The following is an 18,564-nucleotide window of genomic DNA, read 5'->3' as shown; positions in this document are numbered from 1 at the left end:
TTTATTTTTAACCCCCCCCCCCCCCCTTTTCCCCCTTTCCAAGCAATTCCTGCCCTTTCTCGGCCATAATAGCTGCAGTCGGTCATGCACCTGTACTTCTGAGAAACGGTTCCTTTCCAATCACTTAAACAGGGGCGTTTACGTAGGTGCAGCCAATGTTTTGCTTTGAAGCCATAACCCAAGCATGGTGGTGCTGCTAATCCCCTTAATTCCTATGTGTGCAGCCCCAGCTTTCTGCTTCTGAAGGCCTTTTTGGAGGAGGAGGGCAAAGAAGTGGCGTGAATAAAACCAGAATGTGTGTACCTGTTAGTGACAACTCCTGGGCTTCCCAGTTAAGCAAAGACGCTTGTGTGTCTGTCAACACATCATTCAATACAGGTGTGAAACTCGGAGGCTGAAAACAGAAGGCACAAAACCTTGGGATAGGGCAAACGTTTCTAAAATTTTATGTATCCACTGTTTTCTTGGGATGGAGCGTCCCATTTATGGCACTAAATCTAATAACCCTAAGGCTTTTCTTCCTAATTTAAACCATGTCAGACAAACTTGGAACCACATGTGTGTGTCAATAGCACAGTCTGACTGCCTGCTAAGTTCTGACAATACATCCATTTCCCATGGCGTTCTGTAAATCTTGCAAGTTTAGAATTGCTCATTGTTTGAAGTTGTGCAAAAAAAAAAAAAAACATATGGGAAGATGAACCCAGTTTCCCAGCTACTTGCTCAACAAAAGTGCTCTTGTCCCACAGAGTGATGAGCAAAATCAGAACTAGGCCTCAAATGTGGGATTTTCTTTGGGACACAGCAGGAAATGCTGGATTGACTTCCAGAGGCTGCGACTGCTGCCCTTTAATACTTCAGCAGCAGCAAAGTCCATTCAGTTATGAATAATTTTTCACTTGAGTTGGAAATGTGTGTCAGTCTCTACCCTTATCTTTGAGATCTGTCTGTGCCCAGCTCTGCTGGGCTTTTCCTAGGATAGAACACAACAAAGGTACTATTCATTCATGCTGTTAATTAATTGGTGTTGCACGTGATACCTAACATAGGGAATTACCAGTTTAAAAGCCTCGAAATAGAAACGTGGAGTGGAAAGGAAAGCATCTTCGTAATTTTTTTTTGAACTAGCATTGGTTCAAGATAGAAACTCTTGCTAATAGCTGAATTAAAAATATGAAAACCTCCTTGTTTGTCAGCATAGTCAGTGTCACTCGGATCAGCAAGGACCAGAGCAAGGCCACCAAAGGTGTGTCCACGCAGCTGCCAGCTGCGCCTTTGGTTTTGCTGCTGGTTTTTGATGTTAATTCTCCGATTTGAAAAGATCCTGACCACCTTAAAACAGCTTTTTCAGGCTGAAAAGTCTTCCCCATATCCCACCAGGTGGCACTCGCCTATAAAAATTTGTTCTGGGAGTTTCGTGGTTGATCTCCTGCTTTCCTGGTGCAAAGGCTTACATTTTTGCAGCGAGCTTTACAGTTCCCTGATTAGCACAGAAGTTTTCCTGGCCTTTATGTAATATCCAGGGAAGTGTTTCAGCAAAGAACTCAACTGTTCTGTTGCACTACCTGAACACAAATCGTGTTGGGAAGCAAGTTCTGCAACAGGTTTGCTGGCTGTCACACCTGGATCACCACCTGGATCATCTTGTAAGTGCTTGACGTGCTTCCTCTGACCAACCCCAGTGAGTTTAGCTGGATTATTCAGGACACTGAAGCCTCTGTACACATATTTTTAAGCTGCATTGTACCAAATCTGTGCCAGCTCCAATCACAGTTTATGTGAATTAAGACTTAGAAACGCACTGACCTTTCTCAGGATTTCACTTAGAGAAAGACCCAGAAAAGGCATAAAATTTGTCTTTTGAAAGAAACTTCTAGTGCTTGGAGAAAAAACCAAATCCAGTCAGGGATGCAAGATGCTGTAACTCCAAGTAAGCCACCAGATAGCGCCACCACATCATTGTTTTGGGGTCAGATCATCGTATTTTGCTCTGCAAGAATAGTTTTTACGGCTCAGACCCAAGTGCTGTCGGTCTCTGAGCAGGATTAACAATACTGAAGCTTTAATTTCTTCACCACTGTTTGCATAAACGGCTGCTTCCAAAATCTAAAAATCTAAAAATGCAACACAAACAACTACCCCAACCTTATTTGTTTAAATGCTGCAGAATGATTGCTTGTTTCAGAAACTGTTATAATTTAAGAATTAAAACAGCAGATGGCACATTAGGCCCATTGAATAGGGGATAAAAGACTTGATGCTGTTGAAAAAGTCCTCTGAGAAACACTTCCAAGATTATTTCTGGAGATTGTTTCTCTATGATGTCTTTGTGTTACGTGTGATTAATTTATATTTTTCCATTTATTGTTCATTTTGAGGCCATTAACCGTTGGGTTTTGTTAGTAGGATAACAGGGCTAAGAGAGAAAACCTGTAATTTTGCCTGTTTTGATAATCAGCAGAAATATTAAAAAGCAAAACAATGTCCATCGTCACCTTAATGAGAAGTACACATTTTTATTTTGGAGGAGAATCATGGGATTTAACATGGTGATGCGTTTCTTTGTAATTTCTGCTTGTACATTGCTGGTTATCAAAGTTGCCTTAAAAAAATAGATGCAGAAATTTGGGCAGCCTCCAAATTTTATTGCTAAATAGCCCACAGAGGCCTCTCTGCACTCAAAATGAGCTGCTCCCTATTCTTTCTACTTTCCATTATAAGCTCTTATCAAAATGGGATTCAGCAGGAACTTGGGCTGACACTCCTGGCTTCGTGAGTCAAATACTTTGCTATTTAAAAAGGAGGTGGTTTGCGTGAGAATGTGAATTCAGACCTGGCCATATCCCACATAAATCCACGTAAGTGGTTTAAAAGAGTTGAGGTCTGACTCTGTGTCTCACTTGCTGGTAGTAGAAGTATTCCTGCTGAAGAATTTGTGCCACCATCTAAATTTCTTGTGAACAGCTGACTTAAATACGAATTTTCATGGTCAAAACAACTGCCAGGGATCAAATAAAAGCAGTCAGGCAAAACAGAACACTGCATTATGGCATGTCTGCTTTAAAAGTCTTTCACAAGTTAAATACAGCTTTGACGAAGGCTCCAAAGTCCCTTGGCAAATGGCAAGGAGCACATTCATAGTGCCCTGAGCTCCACTGACATTTTGATATTTTTATCACACTGGGATTTCAACAGATCCCACACTTTCTCCTGTGCTGTGGACAGGGGGTTGCACAAGCACTGCAAGACATGATACAGTTTCTGTGGAATTCCTCCTAATGAAAACTCATCACTGCATGTATTAATTTCTTACCTTGGAGACTTCTGTGAGTGATGCCACACTCCTTCCAAAGCCACTGTCCAGTAAGATTTCCATGCTGTCCTGCCTGGATGTGCTGGTCATTCTTTCTGACCAGAGCCCATATAATGCTGATACACCTGCCAAGAAGTTTGAATATTAGCAGCAAGCATTTTCAGTGGAGTTAAATATCAAACTGGGCAGTTGCCTCACCCTGGCTCATCCCCTCTTCCCCCAGCCTTCTTCCTTGTTATGCTGGGTAATTAAAAGTTGGCCATGAGTGTATTTAACGAAGGGCACAAACCTTTAAGGAAAGTGATTAACCACTCTCCACTCTCCAAACAATTTATACACGTGTTTAGACTCATCTAATCCATGCTTTGCTAAAAGCTTGGATGGGCTTTCCTCTTGGTTTGTAGGGATGTGGCTCAAATGAGCAACTCACTGCCATTAAGGAGCATCTCCTAAAATCCCCTAGTGAGTGTTACCCTTCTTTAACTGGTAAAATCCTGAGGTACAAAGAGATTAAGCGATTTCTTAGCAATAAGACAAAATACCTTTGTTACATCAATGCAATTCTTAGACATTTGCAGAACCTGTAGCTCTGCCACAATTTTCAGGACGGGGCTCATGATGTTGCTGATCTGTTCTTGCTTTTCGGCAGTTTTATCCACATTTTGATCAGAACATTGGTTGCTACCTCTTTTTTTTCCTCATGCTTCCAATCCCCCTTGTTTCCTAACGTTAGGCTCCAATTTCAGATTGCTTTTTGCTTCTCTTTTAATGTTGGGGATGAAGTACATGGGAAATCTTTGCTTGCCATCAGATACAAGGGCAATGTAAGTCAGTAAGACTTGTTTAGGTGTCTTGGGATGGAACAAAGTCCAAAAAGCTCTCCCTAAATCCTGGATTTAGGTCTCCCTAAAGCCACATAATTTCTATATGTCAACACTGATATGCTCTTTTAATCACAAGGTCAGCTGAGCTGGAGGCAAGACATCACCACGTATTTTGCCTGACATAGCAGTATGCCTAATATTTCCATTTTATCAACGAAAAGAGTGAAATAAAAGGTTGTAACACTGATCTTAGGCAAAGAACTGCAGGATATTGTGGTGGGCTGACCTTGGCTGGATGTCAGCTGATCCCTCATTCCTCCTCCAGAACAGGAGGATGAAAACAAGATAGAAAAGCTCATGAATTGACATAAAGGCGGGGAGATCAATTACCAGTTACTGCCATAAGCAAAGCGGAGTTATCTTGGGGCAAGTTAATTTAATTTATTGCCAATTAGAGTGGGATGGTGAGAAGAAAAGACAAGATCTAACCCCTGCTTGCATTAGTTTTTCCCCCCTTAGTTCCTGCCTCCTCTGCCTCGCTCCCACGTGGTGCAGGAGGATGGGGAATGGAGGGCTGTCCTAAGCCCGCGAGAGCTCCTCTTTCACACCGTATGATTTTCCCGAGCCATGCCAGAACCTACCACCAGGAACTGACAAAATAGATCAAGCTGTTCCATCAGGTTTGAGTCGACGCTGCCCCTTCCTGGCTGTCCCTCGCTGACACGTCCCCAAGGAGGTGTGTGAGGTGAGGAAGCCTCTGGCTGCCCAGGCGGGTGTTGCGGGCAGAGGAGCTGAGCAGTGGCAGCCAGAGCCTCCCTTTGCTGCTGCCTCCCGTTTTTGGAAGGTTTGACCTCTCTGGCTGTCCCAGTTGCCTGCAGAGGCCTGGTTGTGTCTCCCTGGCTGAGCTCAGGGAGCCCCTCTGGCACAAAACCTCTCTTGCACAACTGCAATTCCCACTGTTAATACCTTCCCCCCAGGAGCAGCCCCCCCCGCGGCAATGGGACACGGAGCTGGGGCACAAAATAGGAACAAAGGGGACTCAGCAGACACGTAGGCCCCGCTCCTGGGAATATTTATAGTCAGGCTTAACTCAGCATCGTGCTAACCCCTCACAGGATCCAAAGCTTCATAAAAACTTGGCCGAAATGCTCTGTTTACAAATGATATCCAGAGGAAGCATGTGCAGTGTCTTCCACAAGAAATGAAGCTTTCAAACAAAACACCCATCCATCACCCATGTCAGCTTGTCCCGCAGACACAGCAGGAAATCAACAGACAGTAGTAAACCCACGCAAACAGAATTTCTATTTTCACTCTTGCTGCTCTTAGGTCTTCTGAAAGAAACATTGTTGCTGCTTAAGACCAAACATCAAAAAGTTGGTTGACAAAACGTGTAACTTCCATTTAGCATGACTCAATTTCTCCTCTTGCTTTGATACTCAAACCCTTATGCAAAGCCCTTGCTGTTGGGGACCTAAGAAAAGAGGGAAGAGGTGAAATAGGCATGGGGAAAGCTTTTGCCAGTATTATTATATCTAGCAGTTAATCTCAGTATTTTGACTCATTCTCTCCTAGTTGTTTCCCACCTTCTGTTTAATTGGAGGATTAGAAGTTTTAATTCCAAATATATTTCGATATGCTGTTAAAATATTGCAGGGAGAAAGATGCATCATTGTTTCACATGGAATATTTTTTAGCATAATAATTAATTTAACTGCCTGCACAAGCTCAGCCATCCTTTCTGACCATAAGATGGACATGACTGGAAGGTGGACATCATATCCCCTTTCCCTCTGGCATTGCCCTCTCCTGTTGGGAAAGAGGCCTGGCTCTTGTGCCCGGTTTGGATCCATGGGGAACACAGCTGAGGCAACCCCAAATTCTTTGGGTTGCAGCTGGCTCTGCCTGCCTCTGTTGCATGCTGGGCAGAGGGACATCTACATGTCCCTTGGGAAATGCAAGTGGGCAAGAGGATGCAAAGTCCTCTCTGTGGCTGATCCGGGCTGGTTTGGGCTCTGTGGAGGTGCTGGTTGAGGTCATGTGCCTGCTGATGGGCTGATCCTCAGGGATGCACTGGCAAGAGCAGGGCAGAGTTGGGCTAGTCCCCGTTAAGTGTGGGATTTAACGAGGGATGTGGATTGGAGGAGACTTCTTGGGCTTCTGAGGCTGACATTCCAATTATTTCAATTATTCCAGTAACCATTCTGCTTATATGTTATGTGTCTTCAAAGCCGTCTAGGGAAGCCCCTTCCCTGAGACCTCCAAGCTCCCAGAGTAGAACAGCACAATTTCCAAGCTTCCCTCACCCACTTTTCCTTTCTTGATTATTTAAAAATCTCAGAAGCTTTTGCTCAATACCATTTATGAACTGCGTGTGGTATAAAAATCCCCGCTCCAGTGCAAATATGCACAGCTGTCACATAGAACACACTTTTTAAAACCAAGGCACCATCAGGTATTTTAGCAAACAGGTAAAAATTTTCCACTTTATAAAAACATACATTTATGTAATCCTAGTGATGCCAGCTGAGCTGGCTTTGCTTTATATGGTAAATACACCAGCTAAAACAGGTTGTGCAAGAAATTGCTAATAAGGCAGAAAAGTGAACCCAAATTTAACTGAGAGGGCCCTGCCAGCTTTGCAATTTGGATTTCAAAGCTCTCCAAGAAAAATATTCTCTTTTTACCTCCTCAAAAGGATCCAAACTCAAACATGGTGTCGGAAACGAATTGAAACGCTATGAACACTCCAGCTATGACATCAGGCACTCACAAACTGCAAGCAGTGACAACATTAACTCGTGATTTTTGCTTCAGGGAGGGCACGTGTGTAGATGTGCTTTCCAGCAGGAGGGATGGAGACAGAGGGCTGTAAAATTGAATTTGATGAATTTCAGGACTGCATTACATGTATCTACCTCGCACCCCAGCAACGGAAAGGACGCGCTGGTGAAGGAAGCAGCTTCCAGACCCCTGTCCCTAAAACGCCGCAAACCATCCGTGCACAAACGCCCTGCCTAGGCTTGTTTCAACATCCGAACAAATTTGCAAGCAGTTTTGATTATCCAAGAGTAGGGGAATGCAAGCCTTCTGACACTTCTAGAAAGCCTCCAACAAGCACTTGGAGCAGGAATCAGTGCCTGGGGAACATTACCACACAGAGATAAGTTTAATTACAGACATCAGCATTTTGCTGGAGAGGCTGCCTTGTCCAAAATTTTGCTCTGTATGTCATTTCAACCCTCAGAGATAGCACAAAAAGGATCAGCTGGTGTTCTAGACTCCAGGGCCAAGTGGTGTAAATAAATGCTGCTCCACACATGAGTAATTCCTTTGGCTCTGTGTGTGCTGCCTCTGGGTCAGGGAACACAGGAAAAATGCTGACCTGGTCTTTGTACTCCTAAGGGGTACTCAAAGCCCAGCTACCTCCAAGACCTCTGCTCTCCCTACCAGGTGGAATTAGGCTTTGCTACGGGAAGTGTCTCATTTGTCCAGGAGTTGGGGCAGAAAGGCCTCTCACCCCATTAAGGCAAAAGAAAAAGCATTACCTACTCCAGTACACTCAATTTCTTCTCACTAAGGTGAAATTAGTTGACCACCAACCTTTTCAAAGGGACATTGTAATCTAATCCTATTTAAAATCCTGTTAGAAGCATTGGTTTATGGCTAGATTTTGTAATTTTCACGTACCAGGTAGCATGGGAGCAGTATTTTATGTACACTTTTAATTCTGTGTTGTCAGAGCAGGCGTTACTTTGGATTTCCAGATGCTCGGGTTTTGTCTGGTTTTGACATAGATCTACTTTTAGAGCTAGCAAGGAATATTGAATTAAGACCGAATATAAACAATTAAATTAATGAGCATATTGTTGATCGTACATTAAGAGTCAGGAGGAAGAAATTTGGTGCTATAGGGTGTGACTGAACACATAGATAATTATCTTATAAAGTAGCACAAACATTGGCCAGAGCTGGAAAAAAGCAATGCTTCTAAAGAGGAAAATATTTTGCTGCTGGGGATTTGGGGATTTGTGTGCTAAGAAGGGGCTGGAGCAGGCGGTTCTTTATGCAGCATGGAAACACTCCCAGCCATTCCTGCTCCCATTGAGTTTTTTGTCATCCCCGCGCTCTCTAGAAACAAGTGACACGTGGCTTCCCAGGCACAGAAATGGTGGCAAGTCTATAGTTGCTTTGATTAAGCTGTTCTGTAGTATTAGGACCACCCAAAAGATGGCACTAAACAACTTTTAGTCCTGCTCACATGCACCCACACACACGAAATAATACTCAGAAATAGCTCACTAGCTTAATTCTGTAATTATGTGGGCAAAAGTAGGAATCATTTTAGATAATTCTATGTTAGACCCAACAGGAAAATTGAGGAGACTTTTATATAAGCAGGTAAACTTTGCACTGCAAATACGACTTCCCATGGCCCACATGAAAGCATTCATGCTCTTGTAAACATGACAATGTGACATTTGGTGAGCTGTGAAAGGGGCTTAAGATTACCCAGGAGTTAGGCACTGCACTTAAAATATTTGTTTCTTTAGAAGCTGTACATTGACCTTTATAAATCTGTGGTTATTGGGCCCAAAGTATTTTTATTTATGTGGGTGCAATGTGGAGCCATCTCACCAAAGCCCACGGAGCTCTGTGGAATGATGAGGGTTAGCAAGGGGCTGATGGTCACTACCTTTTTTAATAGGTAGGGCTGATTGTTTTGATTTTTAAATTAGCTTATTTTCTGCAATAGGAAGAACAAGACATGTTTTTGCTAGTCACTTTTCATTTTATGATGTAATAGTTGAAGGAGGAAAAAGAAAATCCTTTCATATTTATAACCTCTAAAAGCTCAGAAGTGGCCTCTAATTTACACCAAACCATAAAGATGAGAGTGTTCCGAGAAAATGCTAGAGGAGGAATCCTCACATCCTGTGGGAGTAATTTTCTACAATTACTTCAGTTTCATGATTCTAATCAAATACATGTTAATAATAAACGATATGAATGAAAGAACACTGAGCACCACCTTTGCTTGGAGCAGAAATCATTTGGGTAGCAAAAGAAGTTGAGAGATCCAACACCTTCCACAAATATTTGACTCCCCTTTTTATGAGGCTCCTCTTTTGAATGTGGTTGCCTGTAAAACTACAGCTAAAGTAGGAGGATAAAAAGAAACTTCCCAGGAACTAGACAGAAAAGCTTGCACCAGTTGCTCCAAAGCTTGTCCCCTCCATGAGTTGAGCAATTCACTCACTTCTGCCTTTCTTACTGCCTAACTATCTGGTTATAATCAAAATAAGAAACTTGGATGTTGGGGTTCTCTTCAGGGAATGAGCTGGAGCACATTCAAGAGGATTGAGTGCCACCTGCAGAAAAACTGCACAGACATGAAAGCAGCAGCTGGCTCAATTACACTTATTCACCACGGAGTAAAGAAGGCCAAAAAAAGAGAGATAGTGGAAATACACACACAGCAACTGGGTGAGGAGCTGGGCTCCCTTTGTGCTGGTAGCACAGCAACAAGAGTTCCCCACCGAGAGATTCTGCACAATGCAGAACAGTCAAAGCCTCTGTGTATTTCATGGTAACATTTTGGATCTCACAGTCCCAGCTCCTTGAAGCTAAAGGCTTGCCAATATTGGATGTGCAATAGGGATACTGAGTTCTAATAACCACTGCTAATATATAATTCAATAGTTGACTCTAAAAGCTCTGTAGTTACAGTTTTGATGTTGTGTATCAAGGCCAAGTGAAGCAAATATTTACCATCTCTCCAAGGCCTTCCTAATTTGATTTTAAACAACTTCACATTTTAATTAAAAAAAACCCAAAACCAAAACAACTGAAAATAAGTTGCAGCATAAATATTAGGTCACTCCACAGGAGTATATCTTGGGCAGGGGTAGGTGAGCAAAGCATTTTTCTGACAATCATTGCAACCTTCACATTCTGAGGGGATTTGAATGCACTGCAGATATTTTCTATAGCAGAGAGGAGGTACAGTTTCTTACTTTGAGCTTGAAGATAACTTTGCAATGAAGTAAGAGCTGGAGGACGTCAAGGGGAGGGATGATAGGGAGGGAAAGAGGCTGAATTGGAACATTACTAATTCTCACAATGGTAGCTCAGTGAAAAAAAATGCTGCAGAACAAACCTGCCTTCATCCAGTCAATTTTTTGGAAAGAATTATGGTCATTTGGAACTGAGTTCTTGAAAACTCTTTGGAAACAGGATACTGCTCCCAAGCACTTTGAGCCCTTTGAGACCTGGAATGAGATTCATCTCACTCAGCCTCAGACATCTGCATTGTGCCTGTCTGCATCTGAACCCTGAGTCCCTTTGTCCCTGGAAAGGAATACATACTTGGAATGTGCAATCCAGCTCACCCACCATGGACATCCCCTGTAGGCTGAAAAGAAGGGCACAAGTGAAGTGCCCGTTCTCTCCCTGCTGAATCCAAAAGGTACCTATAAACACTGTTCAGAAGCACATCCAAAAGTCCTGGGAGAAATCCCTTCCCCAGTGTCAAAATATTTTTTTTACATTCTTGAAAGTCCATTAAACAGTTGCAACAGCTTTATATATTTAGGCTTTAAAAAATAAATAAATAAGAGGAGTAGTGTAATGCAGCCTTGGCAGACAATGTGGCACTGGAATAAATTATGACAGCAGTGTTTGTCTTCATAGATCTGCTCCCAGAGAAGTCAGCCATTGTTCCATAATGCAGCCTGTAGAGCAGTCTGAGCCCAGGGATGGATTTGTCTGGTCAAAGGGAGAAGCATTTTCCATCTATAAGGACCTAGACCACTGAGGACAAGCAAGAGCCTGTGGGGCATGGTTCACCTGATCCTAAGGCCAGTGGCAAAAGCCACAAGCATTGTACCTCTTAGGTGCCTGCCTGTCAGTCCTGTTTGATCTCTTCAGTCCTGTTTAGTACCTTTACAGGCGATCTGGATAAGGGGATTGAGTGCAGCCTCAATCAGTTGCAGAAGAAACCAAACTGGACAGTTCTGGGCCCCTCACCATGAGGACGTTGAGGTTCTGGAGTGTGTCCAGGGAAGGGAACGGAGCTGGGAAGGGGTTGAAGCCCCAGGAGCGGCTGAGGGAGCTGGGAAAGGGGCTCAGCCTGGAGCAAAGGAGGCTCAGGGGGGACCTTGTGGCTCTGCACAACTCCCTGACAGGAGGGGGCAGCCGGGGGGGTCGGGCTCTGCTCCCAGGGAATAGGGACAGGAGGAGAGGGAACGGCCTCAGGCTGGGCCAGGGGAGGCTCAGGGTGGACATCAGCAGGAATTTCTCCATGGAAAGGGTGCTCAGGCCTTGGCAGGGGCTGCCCAGGAAGGTTTGAAGTCCCCATCCCTGGAGGTGTCCAAGGAAGGCCTGGAGGTGGCACTCAGTGCTCTGGGCTGAGGACAAAGTGGCATCGGGCACAGCTTGGACTCAGTGATCTTGGAGGTCTTTTCCAAGCTCAGCGATTCTGGGATTCTCTGTCAATTAGCAAAGGTGCCTGGGTTGACTAATTAAAGGTGCTGTAGGCAGGGCCAGTGCTCCTGTCTGCAGTGTGGAGCTGCTTCTGTGGATGCAGCTGCAAGAGGTGGCTGGAATGAAAACATAGCTGCAAACGTAAACCTGATGCTGAAAGCAGCTGTAAAAAATCCTGGTAACAGAGGAACAGTTGTTTTATATCACTATTTTGGAGCCTAGAAGCCCACGGTACATTCCTGGCTGTGGTTCTGCTCACTGTGTGACTTAAACCAGGATAATTATGACTTTTATGTCTTCCAGTTGCTTCAGCAGGGAAACAGGGGGAAGGGTATCTGCTGGTACCTATTTGTCACCACTTCATTTGACCTGTGCAAGCCTAGACAAATTCTGAAATCTTGCAGCTCAACTTCACAGTTAAGGGGAACTTGGGGATATTCGATTAGGATTAGGCTTTGAATGGCAGCACTATCTTTTAGCTAGGCTAGGCCTGGATCAAGCCAGCGTAACTTACCTGGGAGAAAGTCCAACCAATGAATTAATCAGTCAATCCTTGGACATGCAAACTTCAATTTACTTCATGGCATCATATGCATGAGCTTCGCCTTCTCATTTCTTTTGCTTCTCCTGTTACTGCAATGTGTTGCTGAACCTGGAAGTAAAACCATGAAAATATTGACCTCAAAGGATTGGATCCTTGTCTCTGCTGTTACCTTCCCCTCTATTTCCCATGATTTCCAGCTTTTATGTGTGTTTGGGTGCCCACACTGTGCTTCTGCCATTTGTTTGCAAAATATCTCATAGGCTGAAGCTACTGTGGTAGAAATTATTAATGACCCCAATGCGTGCCATGCCTAATTAGACCTGGAACTCGTGCCTTATCTTCTCAGAGACAGCTAAAAATCTCCAAGGGAGTTGAATCATGATGGTTGTGGTGCATTTTGATAAAACTTCCAAATTCAGTCCATATTAGAGAATTCCTGCTTTATAAGCATCTGTTCATTCTTGATTCCCTTCATTTTTGACATTCTTGTAAATTTAAGTTCATTTGCCACACAGGGGCTTGAAAGAACAGCACATTTAGCTGTTTGCTCCAATGCTCTGTTACAATGTTTTCCCATAATAAGAGGGCATGAAAACATCCAGCTATCTGCTGGAAAATGTACTAATTATTTTCTGAGTGGTGAAAGGTCACAGCCGACAAAGCAAGGGAAAGACAAGCAAGATCCACATAGCTCTGCACTGGAATTACACCTTGGGAGGGAAAATAATAGTTATTAATACAGCCCATAAAAGCAATTGTAAAGCTTTTCTAAAAGCATGTTGTCAAACAAGGAATTTAAGACTTATTTTGTGTCACGACCAGGAAGAACTGCCCATAGAAACAGAGTTATGGGACTAGCAAAGAATAGGAACATTTTATTTTCCAATTCATTCAGCAAACTTTGATCATCGTGCAGGAAATAGCCCAGACTTGAGAAATCCTGCCACTGACCTCGAAGGTAGAGTAAAACTAAGGGAAAAGGGGAAATAACTCACCAATTTTTTAATTAGTATTATGCCAAGACTTTTAAGAGTTTGAATTCCAAACATGTGTTCTAAGAAAGGAAAACATTTTCTTTCACTGAACAGCCCTGGGGGTTCACTACCTTCTTCTCCCCCTCAACTCTCCCTGAGAGGTGTTCTTATTTCTTGTCTCTTGCATGTATGTGTAAAAATACAAAGTCATTTGTAAGGAGTTCACTTAATTCCTCACTCTTAGCTCACATTCGTTACACATTTTGTTTGGCAGAAGAGAAAGGAAGAGTGTGCTCCAGCCAGGGAATGCTGCTGTCCACTGAAAAATGCATTTGGATGGAGGAGCTCTTTTTCATGGATGGATTGTGGCTTTTGGCAGCAGAGGTGGCAGGAAGCAGTTGCCATAACTACTATACCATTAAAAAAAAAAAAAAAGGCTTTAAGTAAAGAACCATTTTTGAAATGATGGTTTTGTTACCGATCCTGGTAGAATCCATCAGTTCAATATGATGGGTGGCAGGATCCTGAATGTGGTCTCCTGAGTGTATGCTCAGGATATGCTTTTAGGGCTAAATTCAGGCTTTGGCTTGTAAGGTACATAGAAGAGGAAAATACACAGCCAGCCAGAGAGCTGAACATAATCTGCCTTGCGTGGGATTTCAGGTTTTGGCTGGAACCACACTCCGGTGTTAAATAGCAGAATAAAAAAAGAGTATGTTTTTCAAAAGCTTTAAGGATGGGATTTACAAATTCGCTGGAATGAGTTAGAAATGGAAGTTACATTTTAAGTGTAAATCTAGTTGTAGACATAATTTAATATTTATCTCTATTCAAGTGACAGATACTACCCAGATAAAAAGCCCAGATATAGTTGATAAACACTGCAAACAACTGGAGTAGAACCCAGGGATGGTTTATACTGGGTCAAACCCAGCTGAAGGCTTTTCATCCTCAGCATTACACCACACATTATTGTCCCTGGCAAATTACTCTGGCACTATTTGCATGCTGTTGGAATCCAAAAACATTTCACACTGCTAAAATAACCTCTGTCTGTTGCCATATAGACACCAATGTAGTTTTGGTGGTCCTCCAGCTACTTCCCTGCAGTGCTTTGAGCTGTGTCCCAAATTATGTACTCACAGGACCAAGTCAGGTGAATTGGCCTCGCACACCGGCTCAAGTACTGGCTCCCAGGCAGGATTTATCCCTTCCTCCTCACAAATTCCTGGGGTCAGCACCTACGTTGTCCCTCAAAGAGCCTCTGCAACCTCTGGTCATAATGCACCTTCAGCTGGGGCCCTCCCCCTGGTCCCAGGCTTTCTACATTGACCAAGGGCCCTTGGGGCTAATCTCGTTAACCAAGCTAATGCCTAAATCCTGTGTCTCTGAGGTGCAGCTTCCTGGGAAGAGCAGGTGTCCAAAGAAATTCTCTTTTCCCTGCTAACCCTTTCCTCTGAAAAGTGTTACATTCAGAGGTACCTTAGGAGTGACTGACTCACTCCCACCCCTTTGTGAGTTGTAATGCACATAGTGGCTACCATTGCTTCCACGCAGGAGTAGGAGCCTCCTGGAATATGTAATTAAATAAATCAACTGGGCTTTAAAAAGGCCTAAAATGATAAACCCATCTGGGCTGCAGCCTTTAGTTTTTTAGTAACAATATCCACATTCTCTTAAAAAAATGGGCTATGAATTCTTCAGCTAATGCTTCTAATGGAAATCCATATTTATCCTATTGGAATAAAAATTTTTGTTCCTTATATTTATCTGTTAAGTTTAACCTTGTATGAAATTATCCTACACCATCTGGGCTCCCTTCTTAGTTAATTCTCCCTCCTTGCTGTATCTAATTGAAAATTAAGGCATTTTTTCCTCTATCACCTCTCCATTCTCTTATTTTAGCTGTTCTGCTTTATTAAAGCTTACCCCAAGATATTGAGTTCTGTGAGATCTAAATTAACTCCCTGAGTTTTCCAGAGCTTTTGGATGCTGCCTGGTTATGGCTCACATCCAGATTCAAGAGAGAAGAGATACAGTTCATAGATAATGTTCCTTCTTGGAGTTTTCCCCTTCTTTTTCTCTTTTGTAGTTGTAAATGAGAAGAAACTACATCTCCTAATTTTTTTTTCTGATGTGTTTTTCTTCTTGATCTAACTGGTATTAGACATCCTCTTTTCCATATTTCTAGAAACCTGACCAGCTCTGAAAGCAAACCAGGTGATGATTTAAATATGCATTATGAATGCAGCCAAAGGAAATGGCTCTGGGGTAGAAGATGTGGGCTCTGGGGAAGCAGAGCCCGAAACTGGAGCCATACTGGGGAAGCCTTGAGCAGGCTGAGGCAGGCAGAGACCTTCTGGAGGCAAAGCTGTTCCACAGCAATATTACAACTTGCCTTAGGTTCTGGCTTCATCTCTGCCTGGCCTATTTTGGGGTAAAAATAGCAAAAAATGCACAACAAACTCATCCCAAAATACTAAATGCTCTGATGGAGAGGGAAGCAAAGCATCCTTTGGTTCTTTCTTCTGTCCTCTGAAGGAAAAGTTCTCCATATAGAATTCTTCGGCATTTGATTTGATCCCGACAAAGGGGTGGTGTTGTGATGGAGATTTTTTATTTCCTGCATGCGTGGAGAGGCTGAGGTTTGCACAGCCAGGTCCTGCCACTTCCCTTCTCCCTTTGAAACCAAGCTGAGGAGCATTACAGCGTGCCTGTGCAGCCAAGTCTGCCTGTGTATTTTGGCATCTGTATGCCAGACTGGTTGGTAATTTCCCCTTAAATCCTTTCATAGCTCAAATTCCTGTCGAAACAACCTCTATCTCTGGTTTGCCATACAGAGCCTGTCTCGGCTCTGCTGCTCAGGTCAGCCCTCACAAGCAATGCCATCACATGTTGCTTTTCTTCCTCTGTGTGCAGCGTGTATTTAAAATGAAATATTGGCCCCAAACCCCCCTCTGGATGGCTGTCAGATCTTAGCATGCCACATAAATATCAGTGAGAAAACATTCCTCCCAGCCCACACAGAATGCGCCCAGCGCTGTTTGTTCTGGACAAAACCCGGCCCAGCGCAGCGAGGCCTTCGGCAAAGGCCCGCTTCCAGTGGGCAGGGCCCTGCCTCAAATCGACCACTTTAAAGTGCTCTCGGAAAGTTTCCAGTGTAATTTTTGCTCCCCTTTAGTTACAGACCACCTTTACTAGGTAAGCCTGTTTGTTGGGCAGCTGCCATCTCAGCCCTTGCATGGGTGGCCTGCTGCCAGCTCTCAACTCTTTCAAGATGTGAGTTCCCCGGTGCTCTGGGGCACGGCAGGACCGTCCTGGTGCTCATTGTGACATTCCTCTCCGGTACCAACGTGGCTTTGCGGGGCTGCTTTCCAATGGGCTTCTCCGCTGCATTGCCAGTCAGGTGCAATTTGCACGTTTTTTGTCCCCAAAATGTAGTTTATGTGCACTAACACGTGTGTATGGCTCTTATGGGGGGTTACTAGGGCAGAATTCACATCTGCAAACCTCACCAGGGCATTTGGCCTTGGATCGTAAGCAAAATGTTCCATGGGCATGGGACACATCCCACTGGGAGAGGGCACAGCACCTGCTACCCAGCAGCTTAAAGCTTAAAAGGAGTAAGGGCCTTACACCCTTCTTTCTCCCACACCTACGTGTTCCAGAATTTCATCCAGCTTCCTTGTCTCGCTGTATTTCTTTAGCAACACTTGGAGCAGTCAGACTACGGTGGCAATGGCCAAAATGGTTGTTTTAATAAGCTCAGCCTTAGATTGCTACAACAAAGACTTCTTGAGCAGCTGCTTAAGAAAATGTCTGTGAGTTTTCACTTAGATGTGGGTTTTTTCCCCAGAATAATCAAGAGAAAGCAAAGAGATTGCCGCCCTGGCCCTCCAAGCGTGGAAAGTAATATTTTTTCCTTGGCTTTTGTTAAATTATTTTCCCACGCAATTACTCTTCAATCCTGTCCTTGGGTCAGCTTAGAATGGTGAGTGGTCTAAGCATGATGAATTTATTGCTTTAAACTTCACAGAGTGCTGGAGAATGAGGTAACAGCATAAGCAATGTGGAAAGACTTGTACATTTTCTAGTTTGATTACTGGATGTGCTTGGAGGTGTACAAAACTTATGGGGTTTTTTTTTCTTAAAAAAAAAATTTGGTTTGGCTAGAAGACTGAAATTGGATCAAATCCATCTTGCATCCCCACCTAGAAATGAGACTTGGGTGTACAAGTTGAGAATCTTGGGAATAGACATGTCCCTCCTCACATGTAATTACGGATAGTTTCTGAAGAGGTGAAATGTCACAGTATGATGAGATGGAAAATGCATTAAGAGAGAATGAGTTCATCTTCCTGATACAGAACAGTCCCGCACAGTTAATGGGATTATGGCAGCACTGGACATTTGGGAAAGTCTGTAATGCTGTGTCTGCCTCCATTTGATTTGTACACCAATGGATTTCCCTTGCCAGTAATGGCTTTCTCGGAGCTACTGCAAACTCTAAAGTGGGAAAGAAAAATGGAATTTTGGGAAGACAGGACCTGCCATGATCACAGGGCATTGCAGTTTGTTATGCAAAGCTGTGGAGGAGGCACTCATGTATCCACCAGGTGATAACACTTTTTTGGGAAGAGCTTGGGCCCCTCTATAGGTACTGACAGCTCTGTAAAGCTGCACTGCCATTGTTTAACAGCCTAGGAAAAAAAGCTGTTCCTAGGCACATGTAGACTGTTTCTGTAAATAAGAACTGATTTCATTCATGATTTGTAAAACACAAGAAAGCAAAACCTCTAAGTTAATAAAAGACAAAATCCCAAATTCATAAAGACGCCAGCAATCAATGGATTAGACACACACATGAGGAAAGATTTAGACAGGATAGGTTTGCTTTTCCTTTTAGGAAGAAAATCTTTCTGCAAAACATCGTTTTCAGGAACAAGAAAAACTCCAACTTAGTGTTGTGGAATGTGAAAGGATAAGCGAGAAATCAGCATGAAAATGAATTGTAAGATTCTATTAGAAAAGGGTATTTTTAATAGTGCCTTCAAAGAGCCTCACTTCAACTGGAGTTTGTCTGCAGCTCTGTCTCCCCAAAAAAACCTCTCCCCTTCCTGTGCCACCACCTCAGCACACAGAGTGCTCCAACATCAGCACTTCTGGCAGGTCTTTACTGATCTGAGATTGGTTTAGATGGATAATTATGAATCTTATAACAAACACCACCTTCTGCACTTTCCTGCTGTTTTGTGACTCCCCAAAACACTTTAGAACTCCACCCCACCACAACTAAAAGGCAGTGGTCACATACAGAAAGAGTATTTACGCCTTAAATTTATGCTCAAGCTCTTTATGCTCATCTGCCTGCAGTGGGGCACAAACAGCAAACAGAGGCCCCCAAATATACCATATAAACAAATA

At 43.4% G+C, this 18,564-nt stretch overlaps 1 long non-coding RNA gene across 3 annotated transcripts; it reads right to left on the bottom strand.

Moving 5' to 3' along the window:
- Positions 1-654: 654 nt before the first annotated feature.
- LOC121669219 lies at positions 655-12,665 on the bottom strand. Of its 3 annotated transcripts, XR_006017653.1 has the most exons (4): positions 12,137-12,665; positions 6,825-7,006; positions 3,314-5,611; positions 655-1,990 (listed from the first exon to the last, which is right to left on the bottom strand). It is a non-coding gene; the product is annotated as an uncharacterized LOC121669219 (long non-coding RNA). The 3 variants fall into 3 exon arrangements; XR_006017652.1 differs by lacking the exon at positions 6,825-7,006; XR_006017654.1 differs by lacking the exon at positions 6,825-7,006 and having other exon boundaries at positions 12,303-12,665.
- Positions 12,666-18,564: the final 5,899 nt, after the last annotated feature.

The sequence above is a fragment of the Corvus kubaryi genome, unplaced genomic scaffold (assembly GCF_017639235.1).
Source record: "Corvus kubaryi isolate FWS band 111438036 unplaced genomic scaffold, C.kubaryi_AGA036_p1.0 37391, whole genome shotgun sequence".
Classification (NCBI taxonomy): Eukaryota; Metazoa; Chordata; class Aves; order Passeriformes; family Corvidae; genus Corvus; species Corvus kubaryi.
The sequence above is the reverse complement of the archived record's forward strand: the minus strand, read 5'-3'. Positions and strand labels throughout refer to the sequence as shown.